Source organism: Pundamilia nyererei, unplaced genomic scaffold (genome assembly GCF_000239375.1).
Source record: "Pundamilia nyererei isolate P.nyererei 1_Seehausen unplaced genomic scaffold, PunNye1.0 scaffold00108, whole genome shotgun sequence".
NCBI lineage: Eukaryota > Metazoa > Chordata > Actinopteri > Cichliformes > Cichlidae > Pundamilia > Pundamilia nyererei.
The window spans coordinates 1709094-1717757 of record NW_005187509.1 but is presented as its reverse complement, the minus strand read 5'-3'; the positions used below and the strand labels follow the sequence as shown (position 1 = coordinate 1717757).

General features: G+C 44.7%; 1 protein-coding gene across 1 annotated transcript in view; it reads left to right on the top strand.

Annotated features, from left to right (window-relative positions):
• Positions 1–3578: 3578 nt before the first annotated feature.
• fat2 (FAT atypical cadherin 2) overlaps positions 3579–8664 on the top strand; it is a 93907-nt gene continuing 88821 nt past the window's right edge. Inside the window, exon 1 of the mRNA XM_005741232.1 lies at positions 3579–3825. The gene's annotated coding sequence lies outside the window, so the exon portion shown is untranslated. The remainder of the gene's footprint in view (positions 3826–8664) is intronic.

Sequence of the window (8664 nt, the reverse complement as noted above, 5' to 3'; positions counted from 1 at the left end):
GTTTGACAGGTTTGTGAGTGTACACTTTATCCAAAACCTAGTGAGGGTTTACTCATCTTTGCCAGTGGGTGGCTGTAGCTCAGGCGGTAGAGCAGGTCACCTACTGATCGGAAGGTTAGTGGTTTGATCCCTGGCTTCTCCAGTCTGCATGTTGTGTGTGTGAATGTAGTTAGGAAGCACTCAGTTAAGAGAAAGTGTGTGACTGGGTGAATGTGGCATGTTCTATAGAGTACTTTGAGTAATTTGGGAGAGTTGAAAAATGCTATATATGAATCAGTCCATTCACTGACTAAACAGAGTTTTGTCATGCTACTTTTGCACTATTATGCACATGTTGTTATCACATTGCTTAATTAAGGTACACATTAGGCTGACATCTGGGGCCAGAGCTGAAACTGTTCGGGGCCAGAGCTGAAACTGTTCTGGGCCAGCACAGGGCCAGCAGTGTGTCTGCAACTGACCCGTGGTTGCACACAACTTACACATAGTCCACATACCGCAAAGAATGACGGCCTTTTGGTGGTCCAGATCTGGTTTGCCAGAGGTAATCCACACATGGGCCAGCACAGGACCACCAGTGTGTCTGCAACTGGCCTTGTGCTGGCCCATGTCTGGGCCACATTTGGCAAACCAGATCTGGGCCACCAAAGGGCCATCATTCTTTGCAGTATGTGGGCCATGTGTAAGCACATTGTGTGGGCCATACCAATTTTACTATGTGGGACATTAATAAAGAGAACACAACAATAAATTGGATCTAAACCAGCAGGCTGAGAGTGAAGTGCTCTGTTGGGGTGATACAGTGATTATGAGGTCATGGTCAAGATGGGATTATTATAAGAGCTTGAATGTGAAGAGAAGGATTTTAAATTTGATTCTGCATTTAACAGAGAGCCAGCTAGCTTAGCTACACCGCCTGTGTAGATGGCGTTGTCACATGAACTTTCTCATCATTGTAGCTGTACACGCCAGGCGCTCAGGCACCAAAGCATGCAGCAATGTTTTATTCTGGTCTCAGAATGGCTCAGTACTTCTGTTTGCTCTCCATCCACCCATTCTCTTCTGCTTAAGGGTCGTGGAGCCCATGCAATCTGCCATATGGTAGCTGTTTGTTCTGCTTACCTGAAATGATTTCTGTCACAGTCACATCTTTTCCTTCGGAGAGACGAATTATAGCAAACAAACTGCATAAAGCACAGGTTTATTTGGCTCACACAATGATCCCTCTTTGTGACTTCTCCTTCCAACTATTTTGACTTCAAAAAGAAAACTACAGAGGATCATTATTGCTGATAGTGTTATCATTACTGTATTATACCTCTCTGTAATAAGTTGTACTGGAGTCGACCTGTGCTGACAGATAAGTGTGATTTGTGTCCCTCACAGGCCACGGTAAGCCCTTTTCCATTTTTCAGAGTTTATATGACAGGAGAGACTTAATACGTCTTTATTCAGTCATGTAGCACAGAGCAGATACCACCCCCACAGCCCTGATTGTTCTCTGTTTCATTTCCAGCCATTAATGGCCCGGGGCCAGACGTTTGAATCTGTATGCACTCAGATTATTTGTAGTGTTTGCACAGCAGTAACACAAAGCCCGCCGATTCTCTGCTCCAACTGAAGACCACAATGACTCAACTGTTAGTCTCACCCACCACTATCAGCAAGGCAACAGAGTCACAGTCAACTTTGTTAGTTTTGTAGTAACAAGAAGGAATCGGTGGTAAAACTAAATTAAATGCTGAGCCATGAAAAAGAAAATAATTAGATGTTATAAACATTCTAAAAGCCTATTTACACAATTGCAGTCTATGTACTTTACAGTGCAACAAGAGGGATGCAGAGGACTTCTGCTTACAGTCAATCAGACAACTAATAACAGCTGTAGTATGAATCTGTCATAATTCAGTGAAATTTGCTGAGCAGCTAACTATTCATCAGGATATCAGAATATTTGGTTATGATTGTCAGGCTCACGTGCAGCCCCGTGTCGCATTACAGCTTTATCATGTGGAAGGAGTGGAGCTGCACAACAGTTTAAACATAATTTTGTGTTTTGCAAAAATTTTGTACTAAAGTAAAATATGTAATCCTGCTTATACAGTTCCGATTGAAAGTTTAAGACCACTTGAAAAATGGCAAAAAACATCATTTGCATGGTTGGATCTTAACAAGGTTCAAAGTAGAGCTTCAATATGCAACAAGAAGAAATGGGAGTGACACAGAACATTTTTTGAGCATGCAGTTTAATGAAAACAACACTTAAACTACAACAGATTTTACAGCTGATCAAAAGTTTAGGACCACACTGCCAAAAAAACCCTGTAAACCCCCCAAAACAGAAATCAAAGTTCCAAACATGAACTCAGTAATGAGTAGCTCCACCGTTACTGTTCCCAAAGTTGTTGATGCAAGCATTGTCATGAGGGGAGTGGGAACATTTCTCTAAATGGTGAAGATGGCCGCATGAAGGGCATCTACTGTTTGGAACTGTTGTCCATTTTTGTAAACGTCCCTTGCCATCCATCCCCAAATGTTCTCAATTGAATTTAGTCAGGGGAACAAGCAGGATGGTCCAAAAGAGTGATATTATTGACATGGAAGAAGTCTTTTGTCCTGCGGGCATTGTGTAATGTAGCGTTGTCCTGCTGAAAAACCCAGAGGTTACCACACAGGTGAGGGTCATGAGGACATGCTCTCTGCAACATCTGGACATAGCCAGGGGCTGTTTGATTCCCCTGCACCTCCTGAAGCTCCATTGTTCCATAGAAGGAAAAAGCACCTGTAAAATGTTCTCATTATGTAAAAATCAAACACATTATTGGATTTTTATTACCCATGTATTGCTGGGCAGCTTGAACTATATTACTGTTATTTATCACAAACAATGATGGTTTAGGCAACAAAGGACTCTTTGACTCTGCTCACATTAGATCTCTGGTTCACTCTTGTTTTATTCACTTTTTACCAAGCTGAGTTCCTCTGTGTCAGGCTCTGAGGTGGAGATTATTATTGGTGCCTTTATTTCATCACATCTGGATTATAGTTAATCACTGTGTTGTCTTTACCAACCTCCCAGGTTGTTCAGAGTGCTCACATTCAGACTTGCTGCCCATCAACCCATCAAGCCCACTTCTGCTATCAACTTTCAGACCTCTGCATGGACAATCACCAGAGTACATCAATGAGCTTTTACATCCAAACCTCCTCAGCAGGTCACTGAGGTCACGTGATCAGTGTCTCAGATCTGTGGATTAAACAGAAAGTGTTATCGAAATGTTTTACTGAATTCTGGGTTTGGCTGAAGGTCTGTGAGCTCTGTCCTCAGATTTGTTTTTACCCTTCAGGAAAAATCATATTTGCAATAAGAGAAATGTTAAAAATGAAGAGACTGGATGTACAGGATCAGAAACACACACATATGCACTCACCACAGAGGCTCAGTGCTGGCTGAGGCCCAAAGGCCTGAACCCACAGGCAAAGAAAGGGGGGGCAGCCCACGATCTGGGCACATGGAGGGTGTGTGTGTGTGTTGCACTGACAGAGAGGAGGGACAGTGCAAGAAGTGGGTGGAGATGAGATCCTGAGGGAGTGCTGAGGTGTGTGTCTGGTGCAGATCCTCTGAAGGCGCTCAGGCTGAGACTCACTCCTGTAACTCTGCATGTTTGTACACTCGTCTTCTTTTTCTCATGAACTTTGCACCAAACTGTGATGGGAGGACGACGGCTGTCGCCGTGCGAGCAAAGGATTTCTTTTAAAGTTTCCGAAGCGTGACGGGAGAGGAGAAAGAGGAATTCCTGGAAAAGACGTCTAACTGGACGTCAGGTAAGGTTTCCACGCTGCTTGCTGTTTATTGTGAAGAATAATACCACTATTTAGCACCTCAGTGTCACAAAACAGTAGCCAGGAGGAGCTTTAAACAGGACAGAGGAGCTGAAAACTACATGAAGCTCACATGTGAGAAAAGTTCAGTTTTTGCTTCAGTTTTAAAGCACATGTAGGTTTTCTCCGAGGGCAGCATCTCTCCTTGGGAGGATGTCTGAGGTTTAACACAGAGAATAAATGACACGTTTTAGAAAAGAGATGAAAGTGTGAGTGTGTGAAGTGTGTGATCTGACAGGTTTCGCTCCGAGCGTTTGTATGGGAGGAGAGTGAAGGAGCACATGTCAGCGCATGCAGGCTGACGTCCTGAGCTTCAGCCAAAGTTTCTCGGCCTTGTCTTCATATTTGTCCTCAAGCTGATTTACTGTATGAGCAGTTAAATCAGCCTCTGCAGTGCGCTAATAATTTGATGGTTTTGAAATAAGGGTTAGAAGGCGCTGAGGTGCTCCCGTGTCCGCCTGCAAACTGAGTCATGGTGTTTGAAACCGATGGAGGCGAGATAACCTTTAAGGACAAAAACACATAACTTCTCTAAAAGCACACTTTCCCTTTTGCCCTGAACCTGGCTTGACCTCACAGAGTCTGTGTTGTGTCCAGTTGTAATTTGGCTGCCGTGACCCTGGAGAACAGCCGTATCTCCTTCTTGTTCTTCTTCTTCTTTTGTTCGATGCCTTAGCGGATTTGGAACAGCAGCTTGTCTGCCCGTTCTCTGGTCGGCATGTTTGACTTGGTAAGGATTTTACCCTGGATACACCTGGAGCCAGGCCGGCACATGCTGTATGTTAGCTGGTGATCCCGTCAGAGGTGGAGTAACCAGATGCCACATCTCTGATGGGATGTAATAGATTTACTAGAAATCTAGTAAATGGAGTTTCGTGTTTTTTAGGAGTGGATGTTCTGCTGGTATTTCAAAGCCAAGCGCTCCGTCTGGACCAATGGGTCATTTCTCCAGGGCCATTTAATGACAGCGTTGATAACATGGTTGTAATGACTTGTTGAGATAAAGACGTAGCTGGAAGGGTGGCTGAAACTACCCGCCATAAATGAGAGATGGATAGTTAGCTGGGAGCTATTAGTCCAGCCTGCTGGGCTCTTGATGGGACTGAGCTAATGTCTCACAGAAGATTACACAGGATCAAAAACCAGTGCTGAGAGGGCAAAATGAGGTTACATGCACCCTGATTCAAACACACACATGCCTACCAGAGCAGCGACACACTTCTCCTCCTCTTCCTCACCGAGTCCGAACGAGCCTGATTGACTGATAGCTGCTGCCTGTTAGCATCCTGTGGAACTTCTGTAAATACAGTGCTGTGAGGCAAGAGTGACCCTGTGTGATTTAAACAGTCCCGCAACCTCACATCACATGACTCATACCTTCACACAGTGGCTTCGTACCTGTTCAGGTGATCTGTTTTGGTAAACGCTGGGTGTAAAGGGGTTAAAAATGTCTCTCACAGCCACTGTAACACACACACACACACACACACACACACACACACACACACACACACACACACACACACACACACACACACACACACACACATACATATCTGTGACGTGAGAGTTTTTATGAGGGCCTTCAGTGGTGCAGCGCCACATCTCTCACAGATGCTCCAACAGTAAAAGCTTTGATTGTAAAACAGAGCTCGAACAGAGTTTAACAGCAGCATGTAAAAGCTGTGGCTGTCGGGCGTGGGTGGGAGGGGAGCTGTCTTATTTTGATCACAGATGTCGTTAGTCTGCAGACGGAAAAGGACATGAAGGAAAAACGTGTGATTGTGCAACGCTGCAGTAACGTTCAGTTTAAAGGAAAAAAAACAGGTTAGTGTACTTGGGGCAGATTTTTGGCAAATTAAATAAAAGTGCACACAGTCGTGGGGGCTGGTCGAGTGTCAATCACATGATTTTTGAGTCATTAGGACAGCAGATAGCTGAAAAAAACTCTGAAAATTGCAGGTACTGCTATAGTTTAGTCAGACTTTTCTCCAAAGGTTCATTCTGTTCATCTGGACGTAGCGTTTTGTGGGAGAAACGTTTCGTCACTCATCCAAGTGACTTCTTCAGTCTCAGCTGACTGCAGGTTTCCCCAATCCCCAAAACAGTACATGTGCATAATGACTGAAACCAGCCCACTGAAGGAACAATGGGCTGGGAGGTCACCTTCATCATAATTATGCAAATTCTCATGACCATTGATCAACAACCACTGATCAATGACCACTGATCAATGACCATGAGTACCATTCACAGAGAGTTGGGGAATGGCTGCAATCACAGCACTGTAAGATGGTGAAAGATGTACCCTTAGGCCCCCTCCTCGATTCAGAGATGGTCTTTCCCTTTTCACGTAAATGGCCTCCTTGACTCTCCTGGACAGATGTACAGATGTGTACATCCTGGACAGCCTGCCTTTTGATTGTTTTCTTAAGGCAAAATAATGCATTCTGGGTAAACTTTGAGGGGTCGTGTTCAGTGGGATAGGTGTCTGAAAAAGGTTCATTTTTACCAACACATGATAGCAGCTGTTATCCATGAACCCTCATTAAGTTGCGAAGGCTCAAAAATGAAAATAAAACCTTCAAAGGCTCCAAACAGTAAAAAGATTTGGAGGTAAAAGTTTGCATGGCTTCATTAAATATGTTAAAGATAGTGTAGGTCAGGTGGGGAAGCTCTGGTTGATTTATCAATCTTTGAACTTCTCTGGCCGTGTCAGCGCACTGTGACCACACGTGTGTGTGTGTACTTGAATAAAGCTCATTTGATTTGGTGGACACACACAGCCCAGTTTGACGTTGCATGATACTGACCACTAAAACCAGAAAAACCTCTGAAAATGTTAACATTTAATAAACCACCAGTTATAAAACTGAACAGTAGAGCTCAGATTTTCCACATCCAGCCTGTTTAGTGTCTCTCTCACAGAAAACTGTCTCCGCGCAGCAGGCCAGGCCACCTTACTTTGCCCGGTATGGCAGGCCGAGGCTGATGTCCGGACCGCAGCTCTCATCTGCCTTTGGTCACGATCACCTATGACTCAGAACGGTGAGGAGTCCCACGTGTACGCTGAACCGGGGAAGATTGGACGTTTCTCTTTGAAACCCCCTGCTGAGGTTAGCGTCTCTGCTTTTGTTGTAGAGCAGAGCTCAGAGTAAAGGTCGGACACATTTCTGATCAAACCCAGAACATTAAATCATTTCACTCACTCTTTCCTCAACTCCTTATTTCTGACGGACTCTCTGTTTGAGGTTTCACTCAGAGATGTCGGTCATCGAGGCCGGGTTAAGTCCTACCACACTGTAACTCACTCAGATATAACCGTTCAGCTAAAGGCCTCCACGCTCCAGCTTCACTCTGGGTGTGAATGGGGTTAGTTTGGAGGCCATGACCTTTCCAGACAGAGGTCACCATTGTAGCCTCACCCTGACAAAATCCAGCATCTGAATTTCAGCTGTGAAAGCTGCTTAAAGGGCTTAACATCTGCTTTTCAAGTTAAACACACCCCAGAAAGGCCCAGACTGCTGATTTTCATCAGATTACTGTGAGGAAGCTGGACTTTCAGCTCAAATAAAAAAACAAGCTGCCCTGCCACGAAGCTCACAGAGTAATGTTACTCTCAGCCTCATTATAAAGTCCCCCTAATAAAGCCCCGAAGCACTAATTTATATATGAGAACAGGTGAATAATTTGGGATGGTGACTGGAGCTGACCGTGCAGGGGTCAGGGGTCACAGTCATTGAGCTCTGCTAACGATCACGCAGGAAAAAAGCTATAAAGCGAGAGCAGAGCTGTGAGGCAGCTTCCATCAAAAAGAAGAAGTCATGGGGGTGGGGAGTCAGTCAGTCATACCTCCGACTGGCAGATGCCCAAGAGCCCGATTTTAATTGGTACCTGGAAGTAGGAGCGCATACAAGAGCAGCTGTCTGTTCTTATTTGAGTATTTTTTCACTTCATACCTCAACAGCCCTCAAACAGCGGAGCACGTTTCACTTCTCCTGTGAAGGTCCAAAAACACTCTGCAGACCTCTGGCTGTAAAAGAAAAAAGCTGACTGACACTTAACACCATGTAGAGTTTAAAGCCCTCCTAACCTGACACGTGGAGCCATCCTGCACCTGGTTGGTCCCTGAACTTAACCCGAGGTCTTTACAGATCTACGTGATGGAGGGATCTCTGTTCTGGTTTTGTCCTCTGAGGAATAAATCCAGTTGACCAAATGTGTCACACTGACAGAGTCTGCACTGTGTGCTGGTAGAGTCTCGATCAGTCGGACTGTTTCAGGAAACTGAGATGTCTGAATAGCAGAGAGGATGCAGGTGAAAGACAGAATCGCGTGTAAAGACGGGGCATGACTTTTCATGAGAAAACACAGCGTATGTATGAAAGCACCAATAATGCTGCATGTTACTGAGACAGCAAACAGATAAACTGCAGCTGCACGTGGCCGACAGGGTGGCTGTGGAAGTTCTGCCTTGTTGATAATCACTGATCACTGTGGGGTTGGCTGGTATTCGCTCTTCTTCATAGTCAGTTTCAAGTTCCAACAGGTTTGGCTTCATTGAATGCAACATTACAGTTAGGAGATGATCTTGACGCTTTGGTGGATGTTATTAGCTCTTATGCAGTATTTTGTAAAGACATGATTATACCCCGTAAGCGCGTTAAAGTCTACGCTAACAATAAGCCATGGGTCACTAAAAGCGTCAAATCCTGTTTAAGGAAAAAGAGACAGGCCTTTAAAGAGGGGGCTGTTACCGATTTTCAGACAGCCACAAAGGAA